We start from the raw sequence: 19018 nt of genomic DNA on the forward strand, positions 1-19018 counted from the left end.
TAATAGAGTTAAGAGATATTTCATCCCTTTTTGAAATGTTACCGGTTCTTTGACATTGGTCACAAGGGGCAACAAAATTTTTTGCATCTTTGAACAAAGTAGGTCAGAAAAAACCAACTTCAAGTACTTTAGTTGTTGTCCTTCTTCCTCCGTAGTGTCCTCCTATAGCTCCATCATGGCAGTGACTTAAAATGTTGTTCATTTCCATGATGGAGTACAAATTTTATTCATCTTTGAAGTGAATAATAGAGTTGGCCTTTTAGTAGTGAGTACAGATTTTATAGTACTATAATTTATCTTGTATTCCACTTCAAAGATGAATACAAGTCCCAGTGATTTTATAGTACTGGGAGTACAAATTTATCTACTCTAACGAGGACATTTTCAATTATTTCTTTGGGCCTTTTAGTACTTTGATCAGCTAATTAAAGAGACACACCAGTATCTTTCATTTCACTAAGTTTTAATTTCCTGAAAATTGAGAAAGACATTAGATTTATTGAAGCACCCGAATCACATAATGTCTTTTTAAAGTGAGCACCTCCCACAGTACAAGGAATTATAAAACTCCCTGGATCGCCAAGTTTTTGTGGAAGCTTCTTTTGAAGTATAGCACTACATTTCTCTGTAAGCTTAACAACTGAAACTTCTTCCAATTTTCTTTTACTTGACAAAATTTCTTTGAGAAATTTAGTATATAAAGTCATTTGTGTCAAAACTTCTATGAAAGGTATGTTAATATAAAGTTGCTTTAAAATATCTAGAAACTTTGAAAATTGTTTGTCAAGATTTCCTCTTTTCATTTTTTGGGAAAACGGGAGGGGTACAAAGTGAGGATGTCACGACCCAAAATCTAAACATGGTCGTGATGGCGCCTATCGTATTACAAGGAAAGCCTATTCCCAAAATATTACTATTAATTTGATTATAAGAATTTAATAAAACATTTGCAATAATTTAATTCCTGATAAACTAAACCAACTGTAAATATAAATAATATAAAATACGAAAACGAGCCCCAAACATCGGGGTGTCACTAAGTCATGAGCGTCTAAAACTATAAACTAAGATATATAAACTGTCTAACTGTCCAAAAGAAGAAATGACAAGAGGAGTAACAAGGTCCTGCGGACGCTGACAGCTGCCTTGCAATCTCTACAGATAGCCGGCCTGAAATCAACGATCATCACACTCTAACATACTTGGATCTACACATAAAGTGCAGGATGTAGTATGAGTACAAACAATTCAGTAGTAATAGAAATAACTAAGGAACTGAGTAGTAGTGACGAGCTAAGTAAAACAGTCCAATTATTTATTTTCACAATTTAGAATAAACATAAATAAACAGGTAAATTCCATAAAACCAACAAATGCCAGAAAGAAATTTAATAGATAAATGCAGCAACAACAAAAGTAAATGCAACCTCACAGCAATGTCACTCCATCACTCAGCACTCGCACTCAACACCCAACACTCAACACTTAATACACTCAACACTCTGCGCTCACTAGGGGTGTGTACAGACTTCGGAGGGGCTCCCAAAGCCCAAGCGCTAAGCACGGACAACTCACGTGCCATCATATCAATACATGGATCTGCACGGTCAACTCATGTGTTACGCGGACAACTTACGCGCTATGGTATCAATACCTGAACCCGCACGGTCAAATCACGTGCTACGCGGACAACTCACATGCTATGGTATCAATATCCTCACAACCAGGCACTCGGCCTCACTCAATCATGTATCACTAGCCTCACTATCATCAACAAATAAGGAGACACAACCCACATCAAATATCACAGCATATTAGCAAAAAATAGAGACTGAGGTAAATATGTAAAATAATTTCTATGACTGATTACAAATTATATGAGCATGAATAAAGCCTAAGCATGATCTCTAACATGGAGGTAGACAAGTTCAACAACAAGTAACTACGTAAATACAGATGATGGCCATGAGGCCTCACGGGACGGACCAACTCTCCATCCCTCGAGGTATGTACCCACACGCCCATCACCTAGCATGGGTATCACCTCTAAACAGTCACATGATGTCAAATTCTCCGGGTTTATATCCTCAAAGCCAGAGTTAAAATTGTTACTTACCTCAACTACATAAAATCCTACTCTGGGATGCCCTCGTCTCTAGAATCGATCTCCAAAAGCTCTGAATCTAACCATAATCAGATTAATACCATCATCATGTGCTAGAGAATCAAATTCCACAATAAAAATTACAATATAAGCAAGGAATCTGAAATCGGCCAAAATCTGGCCCCAAGGCCCACGTCTCGGAATCAGTCAAAAATGGCAGAATAATAAATCACATTCTCTCCCGAGTCTAACCATATAAAATTTATCAAAATCGGACTCCGTTTGGTCCCTCAAATCCCTACCTCAAACTCTCCAAAACTCAAGCCCTAACTCCCTCAATTTCACTTTGAAATCATCAATGAAATCCCAAAAAAGAAGATGAACTCATGAAATATAACCAAAATTGAGTAAAGAACACTTACCCCAATCCATATGGTGAAAATCGCCTCCAAAATCGCCCAAATCCGAGCTCCCCAACTCAAAATATGACCGAATGAACAAACCCTAGTGTTATATATTTTTTTGCCAGCTATTCTACCTCGTTTCTCATACCAAATGATCCCAAAACTCGTATTTTATTCCTCCAATGGATTTCTTGTGAAATTCTAGTCAAGTTAGGCTTTTGAATCACCTAATTTGATCTTGTAATGAATGAGATATGTAGGTTTTAATATTTGCAAATAGTGCAGATTTTTAAATATGCTGCTAGTGGCAATTTCATAATTACTCTGAAAAATCTGGCAACTTAATTCTTAGTAAAATGACCATAAAATTCTCATACGATGTCCAAGTTCGACAATTCTTTTTTCTACGGGTTCAGAATTACGATACAGATCTAATGCTTCAATCAAAAAAGAAATAGGAGATCATTTATTCAATATGATATCATTTATGCTTGAAGATCTTCTAGTAAAATGATATGAAATGATATTGAAAATGAGTTGTACGCTGTGAAACATACTGTGTTGAAACTTAGGATCAGGTTGTACGCCGCAACAGGTTTGAAGTGTTGTAGTTGTTTGTGGTTGTAGAGTTTATTCTCAATATTGTGATATGAGATTATGTTATTCTGAGGCCCTCTGGTAGTTGACCTTCAGGTCCGTTTATATGAGTTTATTGCTTTATTTTTGTTACTATTTTTGTTATTATTACTTCGTATAGGTTTATTGTAAGTGACTTTCCATAGCCTCATCACTACTTCATCGAGGTTTGGCTTAGCACTTACAGAGTACATAAGATCGATTATACTCATGCCACACTTCTGCACTTGTTGTGCAGATGTTGGTGTTTGTCCCAGTGGTGCGTAGCGGAGGATTTGATAGCTACATGAGACTTGAGGTAGAGCTTCTAGCATTTGCAGTCCCTGAAGTCCCCTTTTACCAGGTTAGACTGTTTATTTAGTTTCAGATAGTTGTACTTTATTTCATATTGTATTTATAGTATTCTAGACACTCATGTACTTGTGCCTCCGAATTTCAAACAATGTTACTTGTTGATACCCAATTTTTTCCTTCAATATTTTGAAATGCATATATACCTTTAAAACTATGCATTAGCATCAATTGATATTTTTTCATAATTTTTACATTTTTAAATTAATTTATCCAGTATTTTATTCATATAAATTATTACAAAATTGCATTAGAGATGATTTTAAAACATTTCTTGATTTAATATTACCATTTATGGTCCTATTAAGTCCAAATTATTTCATAAATGGCCAGATTGCCACTTTTGGTTACAATTGCAATAACACATACATTATAGCATTATTTTACCAAGAACTGGTCCATTGTATTTTTAAAATACTAAATAATTATTTTTATCATTTTTAAAACCATTGATTTATGCAAAGGTTGCTTAAACCCTAGTCGATTTATGTGAAAACTCTAACTTTCTGATTTTTTTTTTGCTTCAATTATGAGTTTTTCAATGTTACCAGTTGTGTTGATTCACTCTGTATTTTTTACTTACGTGATTTTCCTTAATCAAATTCATTGCTTTGTGATTTTTACCCTAATTTATCTCTATTAGGGTTTCTGAATCAATTTTCCGTTGAACTTTTTTGTGTTTATAAAGTTTTACTTAGTGAATTTTATTTATGGGAATCGATATATTCTTTCCAGCATTGCTGTTAATCTGGTTTTTTGATTTGCTGTTAAGAATCTGTACGCATGAGTCCTGCCTGTTTCTATGATTAGGACCCTAATTAGTTGTTCTTGCCTTATTTGATTGTTGTATATTTACTGATTTCTTTACATGATTCTTCCCTTAAGTAAACCCCTGATTATTTTATTCTGAAGTTCTTTATTTGGTTTAATTTGAACTCCTTTCCTTAATTAAACTTCTGATTCTTTACTCCTTTATTTAGTCTGATTTGAACCTCTTGTCTTTGTTAGTTTCTGTCATTACCGTTGGCTAGTTGCCCTTAATTAAGGGGAAGATTATGTTGAACCTCTTTGTGTGATTGATTCTGTGATCCCTTAATTGCTGACTATTGATTCCTTTACTTATTTGCTCTACTCTTGAACTACTATATAAACTCCCCTATTTCACTACTTAACACACGAACACAAGTTCAAAGAACGCACACTCACACTGTCTTTTGTTTCTCTGCTACTTGTGATAACTCTTGATCTGGCCGCCTGAAAGCCAAGGCTAGATATTGGAACTACACCTGCTTTATATTCTGCACTCTTTTCTTCAACTAGTATGCCTCTAGTTAAATTTTGAAACCCAAATTCTATGTGTTTCTTTCCTGCACTAGTTCATTGACTATGAATTCAACATGTCTTCATGTTTACTTCATTTCTTAGCATGTCTAAATTCTATCATATTCAATGTATAACTAGTATGTCTACACTTCACCTGGTTATCTAATGCTTGATCAGCCTATTTGTCAATTTTTGTTTGATCCCTTAATTATGTTATCATGTTGGTTACTTAGTGCATGTGATTGACTCTACTTGTATGTCTGATTCTGTCCACTGCATCCTTGCCCCATGTCTTAATTGCCTATTATCTTGGTTAACTTGTTAAGGATGTGAAGCTCCTAAGTGTTCTATGCATTTGTTGTTCCCCTATACCCTGTTCATGTACCCTTAATGTGATTCTTATATGTTCTCAATCTCTTTCACCCCTATGTGCAAACCTGCTTGCTAAGTGCATGTGAATCTGAGTATTTTATGACTGATTGGTTGTTTACTGAATCTGCTCTCTTCAGAACTGATTTCAAAAACTATTCTTAGTATTCTTCTAAAATTGGTTTTTACTCTTAGCATCTCCTTAAAACTGGTATATTTCAGAAAACCTTCTTTTTCACACATAAAAGTCATCTCCACACTATTTGTCACTAAGTCTTTCAAAACTATGTCAAGCACTCTCTCTTATATCATTAGGTTCTGCCCCTCCAGTGTGTGTACTGCCTTGGAATCCCCTGAGATTCCTTTAAACTCTGGCACACTGGGGCTGGCCTTTCCAAACTGCACATAACCAGTCCGTATTGTGAGAAGGTCTTGGTGTGAGCACTGCCCGAGATCCTTGAGGTCCTTAGGAAACTCTGACACACCTGGACATTTATTGGATATGCGGATCTTGGCATTTGAGACTAACATTGAAGGCCTGATACTCCCAGGATTATTTTGGACCTGCATCAGGCTCCTGATAGTCTAATTTATATTTCATTTATGTAATTTATGCAGTCCTGGTCTTTAATAATTCTTTGTAAACAGATATTTGGCAAATAGTGAAAAGGGAGGGTAGCTATATGATTCGGTGGGATAAAACTAGGTATAAATCATGTTTTCTAGGCTTTGTCATACGATGACTTGCTGTAGAAATCATGTTTCTAGGTTGTGCTACATGTTGACCTACTGTAGAAATCATGTTTAGATCTGTGTGATGCACCAGATACCATGCTTAGGATTGATATGGTTGTTTGCATTAAATCATGCTAAATCTGTGCATTAGATATTCTGTTTTAGAGCACTCATGTTTACTGCTTTGCATACTAGAAACATGAGGTAGATCATAAATCTATTTCTAATTCTGTATAATTCGTGATCACTTAGAAATTCAGTCACTAGATTATTAAAATTGCTTAATAAACAACTTTCTCTTTATGCATTAGAGATCCTGTTTTTAGGACTATACGTGCATTTGTTTCATGTCGCTCAAGTAAAACGGGTTAAAACAGTTTCACACATAGGTATCATGTTCCAGCAGCAATCTATATAAAATCACCTGTTAACTTAGATCAGTATGCCTATAGGTTGAAACAATTTCAAATTGTTTAAACATCCCCTATAACTATGGTTGCATATATCCCCATGCCTAGGCAAACCTTAGGTGATTAATGTCCTTTTAAAAACTGAGAAACTATGCTATAATTATTATATACTGCTCAGATTTAACAAGTTTTTAAAATTAGTAGGCAAACTGGTTAAGGTTATGCCACTTCATTTTAAGAACAATATTACATGTTCTGTGTTTAATGCCCACCTAGATACCCTGTTCTAGGATTTCTCTGAAATTACCTAAAAATCTGTGTTTGAGACGTGCTGCTTATTTGCCTATGTATATGTGGAGGTAAACATGATCCTTCTATCTGCTTCCCATTTGATAGTCCTATGTGTTATTTGTTGTCACCTAGATTTTTACCTTGTAAACACCTTAGGATTGTCTTGAACTGCCTAAGTCTAAAGGTCCTAAACTCCTCCGGGACCACAAGGAAGGGGCGGTTAATAGCACACTTAGAGTTTGTTAATCAAACTCGCTTATATAACCACTAAGCGGAGGGTAATGGGTAGTAAAAGGATATGATGACCTGCGCGGTAATGTCACGTGTAGCCCCTCTAGTTGAGGAAGATTACCGGGCATTGGACAGATTGATCCTATAGGCTAATCTACTTAGGACTTCCCTTTTCCCCAAATCACATATTTGCACTCAGACCTCCTAAAATTACTTGGTTTATGTATGCTCGGACGGTTCAAACCCCCTTGCTTCCTGTGTAAACTCCTTTATTTGCAAATATGTGCTTAGACCGCTTACTTGTTAAATGACTAATTCACATAGTTTATGTTCGGCCGGGACCCCACCGTTGTGTACCGCGAGGGGTTCCTAACACCTTCCACTCAAGGTTATTTCGAGCCCTTACTCTAATCTCTAGTAATGCAAACTGGTTAATTGATTTAATTGTTCTTGGTTCCCTAGCACACCTTAATCCGTTAGGCGGCGACTCTTCAAATACCCAATTCCCAAAAAGAAATGAGTTGTTCCCCCATGAATGTCGAAACCCGGACTCCGCAAAGGAAAAAAGGGGTGCGACAGCATGGCGACTCTGATGGGATATTTTTAGGCTCTTACCATAACGAACTTATTTTTGTGAATTAGTATTAAGCTTGCCTTATCCCGTGCACCCTTCCTCTTTATTTGGATTTAACTGTTTATTTTCAAGCATTTATGATTTCCCTTATTTCCTGAAACTGACTTGTCTCTTTGTTTTCTTTTTCCGTAATTGTCTTTCAATTATTTAAATGCTGCATTTATCGTTTCTTATGTGCAAATACTTGACAACATGCTATTTATTATTGCATAAATCATGCTCAACATCTTATTCCACTCGTGCGTAATCAATACTATAGCAACGATTGATGAGTGTTTGCGCTAAAATTTAAAAAGGCATATTTGCAGTAAAACTAGTCGATCAGCGGTGCGTTCGACGGTTTCGTGCCTTTCCCCCTCGGTCCCGATCTAGACTTCTATAGCAACCTTACTCTGATTAATTGTGCATGCATCATGGTTAAACCTAGCCGGGTTAATATGTTGTCCTCATAATAACCCTTTAAGACAAGCGTCGTCCAAAAGTCCATCGGGTTTTCCGTAATCCCAATGGACGCAACCACGATTGTGCGCATTAATTTTGGAGAAATAAGTTCCAATATGCTAATCATTATTATATAAATAGACGAACTTGAAGGGGGAAAGGGCCTAACCATCCTTTGTTTTGCAGAAAATAAGGCATGAAGTCCCTAGATTCGGTATGGTGGGTAGCATACCTCCACTTTTCCTAGATTGGTGGAGGGATCTTCCATCAAGTGACCAACATCATGTGAAAAGAGTCTTAGGGAATTTGCCTTCACTGTTAGATCTTCAACCAAACAAAATGTTGATCGAGACCGCCACTCTATTTTGGGATAAGGAAAGGGCTGTGTTCCGCTTTGGGGATATAGAAATGACTCCCCTCCTAGAAGAAATAGGACGATTTGTTGGGTTGCCTTGGGATAGCTCTGGTATGTTAGCATCTAAAAATTGCAGCAGTAGAGGGTTTCTTAAGATGATGGGACTGAAGAAAATAATAATTTAGAGTTCCTGAAGAACTCCTACGTACATTTTGACTTCCTCTATGAAAGATACGATCACATTAGCTCTTACCGTATTTTTGATAATGAATTCTCAATCACCTCCTTCGGCTGGGTTCATTGTAGGGTCTTCGTGTTCATTGTGTGCTTCTTGGGCATGATAATATTCCCAATCCAAGGGGATAGAATCCATACTAGGCTGGCCATAGTGGCCAAAACTTTGATGGACGGGATCGAGGGGCAGACATATACTATTGTCCCTATGATCGTTGCGAATATGTACCGGGCCTTGGAACGCTGTCATAAGGGATCCAGAATTTTTGACGGTTGCAATTTGTTGTTACAAGTTTGCCTATTAGAATATCTCCAAAGGTGTCAATACCGCCAAGAGTATCCACGAAGGTCGTGGAATGACCACATAGCCTTCCATCACCCTAAGAGAATGATTTACTGATGAGTGGTGATTTTACCACTCATTCTAATCTCTTTTCTTTAGCTTTTATGTTCTTTAACTATAATATGAGGTCGTTTATGGTGTGTATTGTTAGATTTTCAGGTAAATGATGTCATAAAGTGATTTGAATTCAAATGGAGTGGAATTGAGCACAAAAGGGTGAAAACATGCAAAAACTCCCTAGTGATTCCGCATCTACGGAAGGATGGTCGCAGAAGCGACCCCGCTTCTGTGTGAAAAGTTCTGCATCTGCGAAGTTGTCTGAGATTGCAAGGAACCATATCTGCGGTTAGATTACCGCTTCTACGGTGACGCATCTGCAACTGGTGAACCGTATCTGGGGTAATAGAGTTTTAGCTGGCAAATCGCTTCTGCGATGGGATCTCTGGATCTGCGGAGCCGCACCTGCGAGGATTCTTCCGCAGGTGCGGTAAACGGGCATCAGATCTGGGCAAATTAGGCATTTCACATGTTCTCATTTCCAAAACCATAAATACTCGACCTAGCAGATCTTTGGCAGATCTTTGGCTTATTTTTTCAGTTCCATATACTAGTGAAGAAAAAGTCTTGAAGCTAGGGTTTGCACACACACTTGGGTTTTGAGGATTTCAAGCTTGTGGTTAAGGATTTCTTACCCATTTATGTTTATTTCTTCATTTCCTTGCTTTGTATTGAATATTTAAGTGTGTAGTATTTTTTCCAACACTTGAATCTTGTTTATGGAAATACTCATATTTAAGGTGTGGATTAAATACCTTGTTGTGCTTATGTATTGAACGATTTTTATTTATTATGAAGCGAGTTATTATTTCTTTAATTATTCTTGCTCTTGAATGTTTCCAAAGGGATTAGCTAACCCTAGGACTCGCCCATTAACTCCGAATTAATTTTGGAAAAGATAATTTGGGGTTGGGAAAGATTAATTAACAAGAACTTGAGGTTTTAACCCTCATTTTATAGATTCTACCTAGGGATAGGATTGAACTACTTGTAGCCATTCCAGGTGTGCTTAATCTATTAATTATTTTAGGGATAATTCAATTAGGAAGTCTTGTTAGTCTTCGGAAAAAGCTAACATAGAATTATTATCCATGACTAATTAACATAAACTCACTCATATTTGTAAAATCGTGAAATACATTGGATCGTTACTTGAGTGTAATTCCCGATGCATTCATACTTGTAGCCATTGATCATTTTACTCGCTTTCTAGTTTAGTTTACATTTTCACATTTAGGTAGAGACATTTTCTCAAACCAATTCTAAGTGTTTGGAATTGCATCTCAAGTGATAATTCTCTTACATTCCTAATCGCCTACATATTGTTCTCTGTGGGATTCGATCCCGACTCATAGTTGGGTAAATTATATTGCATGCGACCGTGTCCATTTACTTTTTAGTAGTGGATTTGGACGTCATCAAAATTGTCGTCGTCGCCGTTGTTTGAGAAATAAGCGTAAGTGATTTGGTCCAAACTTGTGAATATTTGTGTTATTAATTTTTCGTACCTTGGTCTATTTTTCTTGTTTGTTTCTTGTTTATTTTCTTATTTTTGAAAAATGGCATCATTTAATGAAAATTGGTCGGATGGTAGTTGTTCATACTTTGATGACCCTTGTCCTTATTGTGGAGGACCACACTCGTGGCAAAATTGTTTAAATTCTCCCGGGGGAGGATTGTGCGCACAATCTTAAACCCATGAGTGGAGTATTTGTGATAAGTGTGGTTTCCAAAATGGTCATTGGGAGTATTGTGTTTATTTGTCCTTCCCTTCCCCAAGCCCCCGCTATGATGATCCTATTTTTTTTGATGAAAATGATAGGGCTATGGAAATGGAAGAAGTTGAGCATGGCCGAAATGGAGGGTTCAAGCTCATGTTGGAGGAAATGAAGAACAAAGTGCCTTGGAGGAGCTTTTGAAAAATAGTCTCCAAAATGACTTGGCACTTGAAAGGTTGACCTTGCAAATGGAGGAAATGCTTGAAGCTTTAGAGGTCCAAAGAGCCTCGGAAGTTAATGAGAGCCAAGAATTTTCCTTAGATGAGGAAGCCAAAAATCCTCCCTTGGCACTTGATCAAAATCAAGAAGAACTCTCAATTGCTCAAAATGAGAAAAAGATGCTCATGTTGGAGACCATTCTTGAAAATGTGGAGAAGCACAACTTTGTACTCGAGGACTTGAAATAAGGCTTGGTTCACAATGATGAACATATTCACACTTTGGAAGATCAAATGAAAATATTGGTTGAGGCTCACTATGCCCACCAACTTGAGAGTGTGGAAGGAAGCCAAGAAGAGTCCAATTCCGAGGAAGAAAGTGAGCTTTACTTTGAGGATTCAAGAATTGAACATCCTCCAACCGACTCTATGAGTGTTAGTGATGCCAAGAAAAATATGGAATTAGATTCAACTGGTGTAAAGGAAAATTCGGTTGAGATTGACTCTAGTCCGGGGGAAAAAGAGGATGTCAAAATCCGAGAAAAATTGCAAGTTGGAGGTTTGAAGTCACTTTCCAAGCATTTTTCAACATTGGAATTGTGTGGTGATATGGAAGTTGAACTACACGAATCAATGAAGGACTGCGAGGAGGACAACTCATACCATACATCCTACAATTTGAGGGAACAAAAAAGCAAAATGACATTCCTCACATAAGAGCCAAGAAGTGCAAAATAAAGAATTTAAAGCTTGGCTTGATTATCGACTTAGCACCCCCCATTGCTCATGGTCACAAGCTTGATTCCAAGCTAGGTGCCCATCTCATATAATCCAAGTGGTGAGAAAAGTGGTAAAGTTGAGTTGCGTCGTGCCACGACGTTAAATGCGGCGCTTGGTGGGAGGCAACCCATCGTTTTCAAAAATTTTGGTCGTTTTTGAAATTTTCTTTTTTAGAATAGCTTAGTATATTATTTTTCACTAATCTGCCATGTTTCAAATTTTTTGGAGTTGAATTAAGGAGTTCAGGATGTTGGAAGTGCACAAAAATAGGGGCTGAAAATCTGTGCATCAATCTTCTGATGCAACTGCATCTGCGGATTTTTGATCACAGATGTGGTCACGCAGAAGCAGTTTTGACACCGTAGTAGCGGTAATTTCCGCAGAAGCATTCCATTGGCCACATATGTGGCTCCACAGAAATGGTAAAATACCGCAGATGAAGAAATCGAGTAGGTTTTAAAAAAAATTAGAAGTCTCATTCCCTCAGGTATATTCTGCATTTGCTCCCCCAGCCCTAACTCCCCTAGCTCTAACAATCTCGAAAACATCCCCTGCTCTTGATTTCCATTACACTCACACGAGACTCAGGTAATTTCTTTTAGTTCTCATCGACTTCTCTCTCCCTTTGTCTTCTCTTTTCTCCTTCTTCTTTTCTTAACCCAAACAGTGGTTGTGCCCCCTATTTCCCCATTCCCCTCTGATTTGTGTGAAAATAGGGTGAGGAAAATTGGTTGAGAGTGCATTTGTGTGTGCTATGTATCATGAAACAAATTTGTGGGAAATCTGAGTACCCAAATTGTGTAAATAAGAGGCGATTTTAAACCGCTTGCAAGGTGTTCTACAAAGTGTTCAAAAGAAAATTTCTTGCTAAGTACCACAAAATTGGTCTCAATAGAATCAGAGTTTCATGTAGTGCACTATTTTAGAAGTCTTGAGTATAAATTAGGTGCCAAAATTGGGTTTAAGAATAAAAGAAATTCTGGGCAGTTGAACAACTTGACGAACACCGCAGATGCGATTAGTGTTCCGCAGATGCGGTATCGCCCCTGCGATGATTTTTCTGTAGGTGCGATTGTGGCCAAATTGGGTAAAACCGCAGATGCGGTCAAAATTTCACAGAAGCAGAACCACTCATGCGGTTACTGTTCCACAGATGCGAAAACTGGGCAGAACTGCCAATTCTAGTGGCTTTGCAATAGGGCCTTCCCGGGCCCGTTCAACTTGATTCTTTGGCCTAATTGTAGTGTTTTGAATTTCTTAACATGATTCTATTGCCCGACTAACTTTGTTTTGATTTTATGAAGGTACTTTGAGCTAAAATAGACCCGAACTTGAGGGAAAATACCCCAATTAAGGAGGAGGCTGAGGAACCGTTTGATGAAACTTGCTTCATGTCGGTTGACTGTCAGCGCAGATATTATGACAACCTCGTGAACAAAAAGATAGTGCTTAAAAAGGGGATCAACGAGGAAAAATTGGCCAAGAAGCTACCATATTTCTATGCCTGTCTCCATACCTCCGTATGGTCTTGCTTCATTCCCACTCCATGCAAAGCTAATGAGGAGTGGGTACGTGAATTCTATGCCAAACTTAAGCGCACAGACTTTGCCAACCCACAACTCATCATTAGAGGAAAATTGGTAAGGTTTGGGATAGAACTGATAAATGACACTATTGGGATTCACAACTATCCAATGGACCCTGTGCAAAAGAAAGATCAGTGTGACAATGGGGAATGGCAGGTCTCCAAACTCTACCCTTCAAGCATGAGAGCCAAATCGGGAACGGGAGAAAACGTTTGAGGTCAATTGACTTCATAGCTGAAGCAAAAATGTGGTTGTACATCCTATGCAATAGGGCGTCTCCTTGTGGAAATGTCTCAGATGTCTCCTATACCAGGGCATTGATCATTGCATGCCTTCTAGACAACATTCTTGTGAATGTCGGTTACTATATCCTGCGGGAGATGAGGGAGTATTTGCGAGACAAGGACGCAGAGATGATGTTCCCTTCGTTGATCACATAGCTATGCACGAGAGCAGAGGTTGAAGAGTGTAGCACCGATCGATGGTTACCAGCTGATAAACCTTTTCATCCACTGAGAGTGACAGGAGAGGGTAGTGCAGTCAAAAGTAAAAAAAGGAAGGTCACTACCACGACTGTTGGTTCAGAGTCATCTTCACAAGCAGCTGCACTTGGGGGACCATTTGGGGTGCTAAACTCCGAGCTGTCATCCATTCGGGAGTTAGTGTCACAACTTCCGAGTGGGCCTTCATCCTCCCAGCCTGGGCCCTCGTACTTCTCTATGGAAGAAATGAAGAGTTAGTTAGATGCGCAAAAGATTCAGAAAGAGTCTCATGAGAAGATGGAAACATCGGTGACAAGACTTGAGTCAGCCTACGGCAACTTGGCTAAGGCGCATGCAGATCTCCAGTCATACTTCAAGAAGGAAAAGGAGAGGAACAAGAAGAAGAACAAATTCATGATAAAAAAGTGGAGAGGCATAAAGGCCATCTTCAAATGGGGAAACCCAGGCAAGAAGATACTAGTGGCAGACAAAGATGATAGCGAGGAGTATTCCTTCATGTCAGAAGTTGTTGGTGATAGTGGTGATGATGATGATGATGATACTGATGATGTTGAGGCTACGAGTTCAGCACAACATTTATTAGCCGTCCTCCCGCAGTCTGCTAGTCTGATGCAGACCTCAGGGAGACCCTCAAACTACTGTTCTTTACTTTCGATATTGTGCAGTGGGGACACTGCAAATGTTTTTAGTTGGGGGTGGCTTTAGGAGTATACTGTATTCATGTTATGATATTACGTGCTCTTGCCGGGCTTATTTTATTGCTATAGATATTGTGTGCCCTTGCCGGGCTTATTGTGTTGTTATGGATAGTATGTGCCCTTGCCGGGATTATTGTGTTGTTATGGATAGTATGTGCCCTTGCCGGGCTATTTTGTGTAATAGGTGCTCTTGCTGAGGTTGTTGTGATTAGTCTATTTTTAGCTTTCTTTCGTTATTTTTTTAATAGCTTGTTGTTATTTGTATTAGTCGCTTTTATTTTAGCATCCTTTCTAGTAGTTTTGTTCTTTGAGTTTTTCTTTTTTGATTATTTCCTTGGGTTTTCTTCATGCTACGGTTCTTTCCCAAGGAATATTTTTGAAGTGAACCGGGTGAGTTTTCCATATGATAGATGGTGTGACAACTTTCTTAAGGGAATTAGTCTTGTTTTACTAAGAGGAGACTTTTGGATTATTTGGTACTAATAAAATTAGTCTCTTGTATGTGAAATGTGAATTAAGAATACCCCTTCGAATTTTGGTTTTGAACTAAAACAAGTAAGTTGCATGGTGAAGAATGATTTTTGTGATAAAGTTTTGGCTCTTTTAGTGACTCTTTGCCCACTAGTTTAAATAATATTGCTCTAGATGCTCTTATTAGAAAATGAAATTGATCCATCTTGATTAATTTATGTGCCATGTGTCTTAGTGTTTGTACAAATAAATCTTGTATTTACTTCTATCATCTAGAACTTTCCCGGTTGGTCTTTCAACGCCAATGATAGTATGTTTGGTTGGAGGGATGATTTTAGGCATTCTTTGTGTTATTTGCAAAACCTCTTTAGCCTTTCAAGCCTACCATTGCATAAATAATATCACTAGTACCCTATTTGAGCCTTTAAACTTTTTTTTTGGCCACCTCATTACAAACCTTTCCCCTTTTTTGTAAAATAATTCCCTCTTTTGAACCCGTCCCTCCTTGAACATTGAGAATGAGGCAAAAAGCCTAAGTTGGGGATGTGGTGTCAAAGTGGAAATTGGTAAGGTTGTACATTGAGTGTAGTAACATATACCTCAAAGTGATCATATTAAATTATTCAAGCTCCAAAAGAAAAATATGTATATAAAAAAAGAGAAATATATGATGTATATAAATATGGAGCCTTGAAAAAAATTAGAGAGGTATGTAATGTGGTTCTATGTTGGTAACTAGATGCCAATGAGGCTAAGTAGTTTGAAAAGAAACAAAGTGCAAAAAGAAAGACAAATGTGAGTAGTGTTCAAGGAGGGTAAAATCACTTATATCCAAATGCTTATCCGACCCTTTCCTAAACCTGCATTACAAGCTTAAAAAGTCCTTATGGGATCTCCAACCGAATATTCTTGATTAGGCGGTGAATTAAAATAGGGGCAAGCTTATGGTATGAGATGTCGTAACACTTGAAATTCTTTGTGAGAGCGAGTGTCTTTGTAAATTTGTCCCTTATGTTGTAGTGTAAATATAGTGATTTTAGGACTTTCTTTCTTGTGAGGGCACATGAATTAGGAAGGATAGGTAAAATTGAGTAAGTTATATGTAGTGGAATAGTGCTTTTGAGTCACTTCTTGAGGCTTATTCTTGTCACTTGATTATTTTGAAACTCCCTTGCACATTCTTGAAGTGGTTTTTAAATGAGGGAGTTATTCGGAAAAGATACACATACTTGAGCCTCATTATTAGTATCAACCAAATCCATAAGTATGGTGCTTAATTGGAGAATGTGATTTGTAAATAATAGCAATACCACTTGTGCTTTAAATGATAAATCCTCATTGAATTGTTGGTTTTGATTTGCTTGAGGACAAGCAAAAGCTTTAAGTTAGGGGCGTTGATGAGTGGTGATTTTACCACTCATTCTAGTCTCTTTTCTTTAGCTTTTATGTTCTTTAACTATAATATGAGGTCGTTCATTGTGTGTATTGTTAGATTTTCAGATAAATGATGCCATGACGTTATTTGAATTCAAATGGAGTGGAATTGAGCAAAAAAGGGTGAAAGCATACAAAAACTCCCCAGTAATTCCGCAGCTGCAGAAGGATGGTCACAGAAGCGACCCCACTTCTATGTGAAAAGTTCTGCATCTGCGAAGTTGTCTGAGATTGCAAGGAACCACATCTACGGTTAGATTACCACTTCTGCGGTGGCGCATCTGCGCCTGGTGAACCGCATCTGATGTAATAGAGTTTTAGCTGGCAAATCGCTTCTGTGATGGGATCTCCGCATCTGCGGAGCTGCACCTACGAGGATTCTTCCGCAGGTGTGGTAAACGGGCATTAGATCTAGGAAAATTAGGCATTTCACATGTTCTCATTTCCAAACCCACAAATACTCGACCTAACAGATATTTGGCAGATCTTTGGCTTATTTTTTCAGTTCCATATACTAGAGAAGAACAAGTCTTGAAGCTAGAGTTTGCACACACACTTGGGTTTTGAAGATTTCAAGCTTGTGGTTAAGGATGTCTTACCCATTTATGTTTATTTCTTCATTTCCTTGCTTTGTATTGAATATTTAAGTGTGTAATATTTTATCCAACATTTGAATCTTGTTTATGGAAATATTCTTGCTTAAAGTGTGGATTAAATACCTTGTTGTGCTTATGTATTGAATGATTTTTATTTATTTGTGAAGTGAGTCATTATTTTTTTTGTTATTATTTGTTCTTTAATGTTTCCAAAGGGATTAGCGAACCCTAGGACTCGCCCATTAACTCCGAATTAACCTTGGAAAAGATAATTTGGGGTTGGGAAAGATTAATTAACAAGAACTTAATGTTTTAACCATTATTTTATAGATTCTACCTTGGGATAGTATTGAACTACTTGTAGCCATTCCGGGTGTGCTTTATCTCTTAATTGTTTTAGGGATAATTCAATTAGGAAGTCTAGTTAGTCTTCGGAAGAAGCTAATATAGAATTATTATCCGTGGCTAATTAACATAAACTCGTTCATATTTGTAAAATTGTGAAATACATTGGATCTTTACTTGAGTGTAATTCCCGATGCATTCATATTTGTAGCCATTGATCATTTTACTCGCTTACTAGGTTAGTTTACATTTCCGCATTTAGGTAGAAACATTTTCTCAAACCAATTCTAAGTGTTTGGTATTGCATCACAAGTGATAATTCTCTTACATTCCTAATCGCCTATATATTGTTCTCTGTGGGATTCGACCCCGACTCATAGTTGGGTAAATTATATTGCATGCGACCGTGTCCATTTACTTTTTAATAGTGGATTTGGACGTCATCACTTACATTCCGGACATGTTTGCTTAACCTAAGGAGGCTATAGGATGGGTTCAATTCTTCAACAAGTTGACTAAGGACCAGGTTCAATGGATGTTCGAGTGGTTCCCACCGATGAGTTCATCATCAGATCCAGAGACGTCCCATATTTAGTACTGATTGGGTTAAGGGGGATATACCCTTATGCTCCCCTCAGGGTTATGAGACATGCAGGCGGGAGACAGGTCATACTACGGGTCGCTAAAATGAGTCATTTCATAGCTGATTTCCAGGGTGACGCCATCCCATATAAGAATGAAGAACAACATATATGGACTTTGAAGATTATTGTGGAGAAGGATACTATCAAGCCGGACCGATATCATGCGGGCCATTCATACTTTTACCACTCATGGTTGAATAATAATCTATCAGGAATCTTTGAGCCAAGGGTTGGTCCAGGAAACAGGGTCATAGATGAGTTTGTCGAAGCAGATGTGAAATATAACAAGCTGCGCAAAAGAGTTTGAGAATCTAAAACTGAGCATATGGCGCAACATAAGGCCGATATGGAAATGATTAATGAGTGGAAAGAGAGAGATGTTAAATCCAGCGAAAGGCTGGAGTATCTGGAGTACAGTTTAATGGAATTAGAAGGGAAAATAAGAAAGAGAGTTACCGACTCCAAGAACGCTGAGGGAAACGAAGGAGGGCATTAGCAAGGGCATTCTTACTGCTAAACCTGCGCGAGCTAGGAGAGTTGATCGACAACAACATACGGTCTGGAGAGGGTCCTTCTGGGACCAAGTAGATTATATTTACTTGCCTTTGTTTTAAATGTAGTAAGGCCAAGTTCCATTAGCAACATTATCTTTTTTAGTGTCATTTTGGGTCGTTTATTCTTACATTAATGAAATGAGACAACTATTGGCACTGAATTTCTCCAAATCTATTTGTCGCTAGGCCTACCTCGGGCACAACAAGGCTCCCAAATTAGGACATGAATTTACATTCCCGCAATATGTGTTTAAATATTGCAAACATTTCAGAACCCTTACTGACTTGTTTACCTTTTGTTTTTCTTTATTCTTTATTCCCACCCCCTAAGGTTGTTTTGCACATATTGGCATCATCATCATATCACACCAGATCTAGAGGCTCTCCACCTCCTCCTCCTCCAAGTAATACGAGAATAAAAGGGAAGGCTAAATGGATGACTTAAGTGGTATTGGAAAGGAAAATGCCGAGAATGTAGAGACTTCAGACGGTCGGAGTACTCCGACACCAAATGATTTAGTTTTGAGGTTGGAACAAAAGATACTAGATTTAC

This window comes from Nicotiana tabacum, chromosome 5 (genome assembly GCF_000715075.1).
Source record: "Nicotiana tabacum cultivar K326 chromosome 5, ASM71507v2, whole genome shotgun sequence".
NCBI classification, from domain to species: domain Eukaryota; kingdom Viridiplantae; phylum Streptophyta; class Magnoliopsida; order Solanales; family Solanaceae; genus Nicotiana; species Nicotiana tabacum.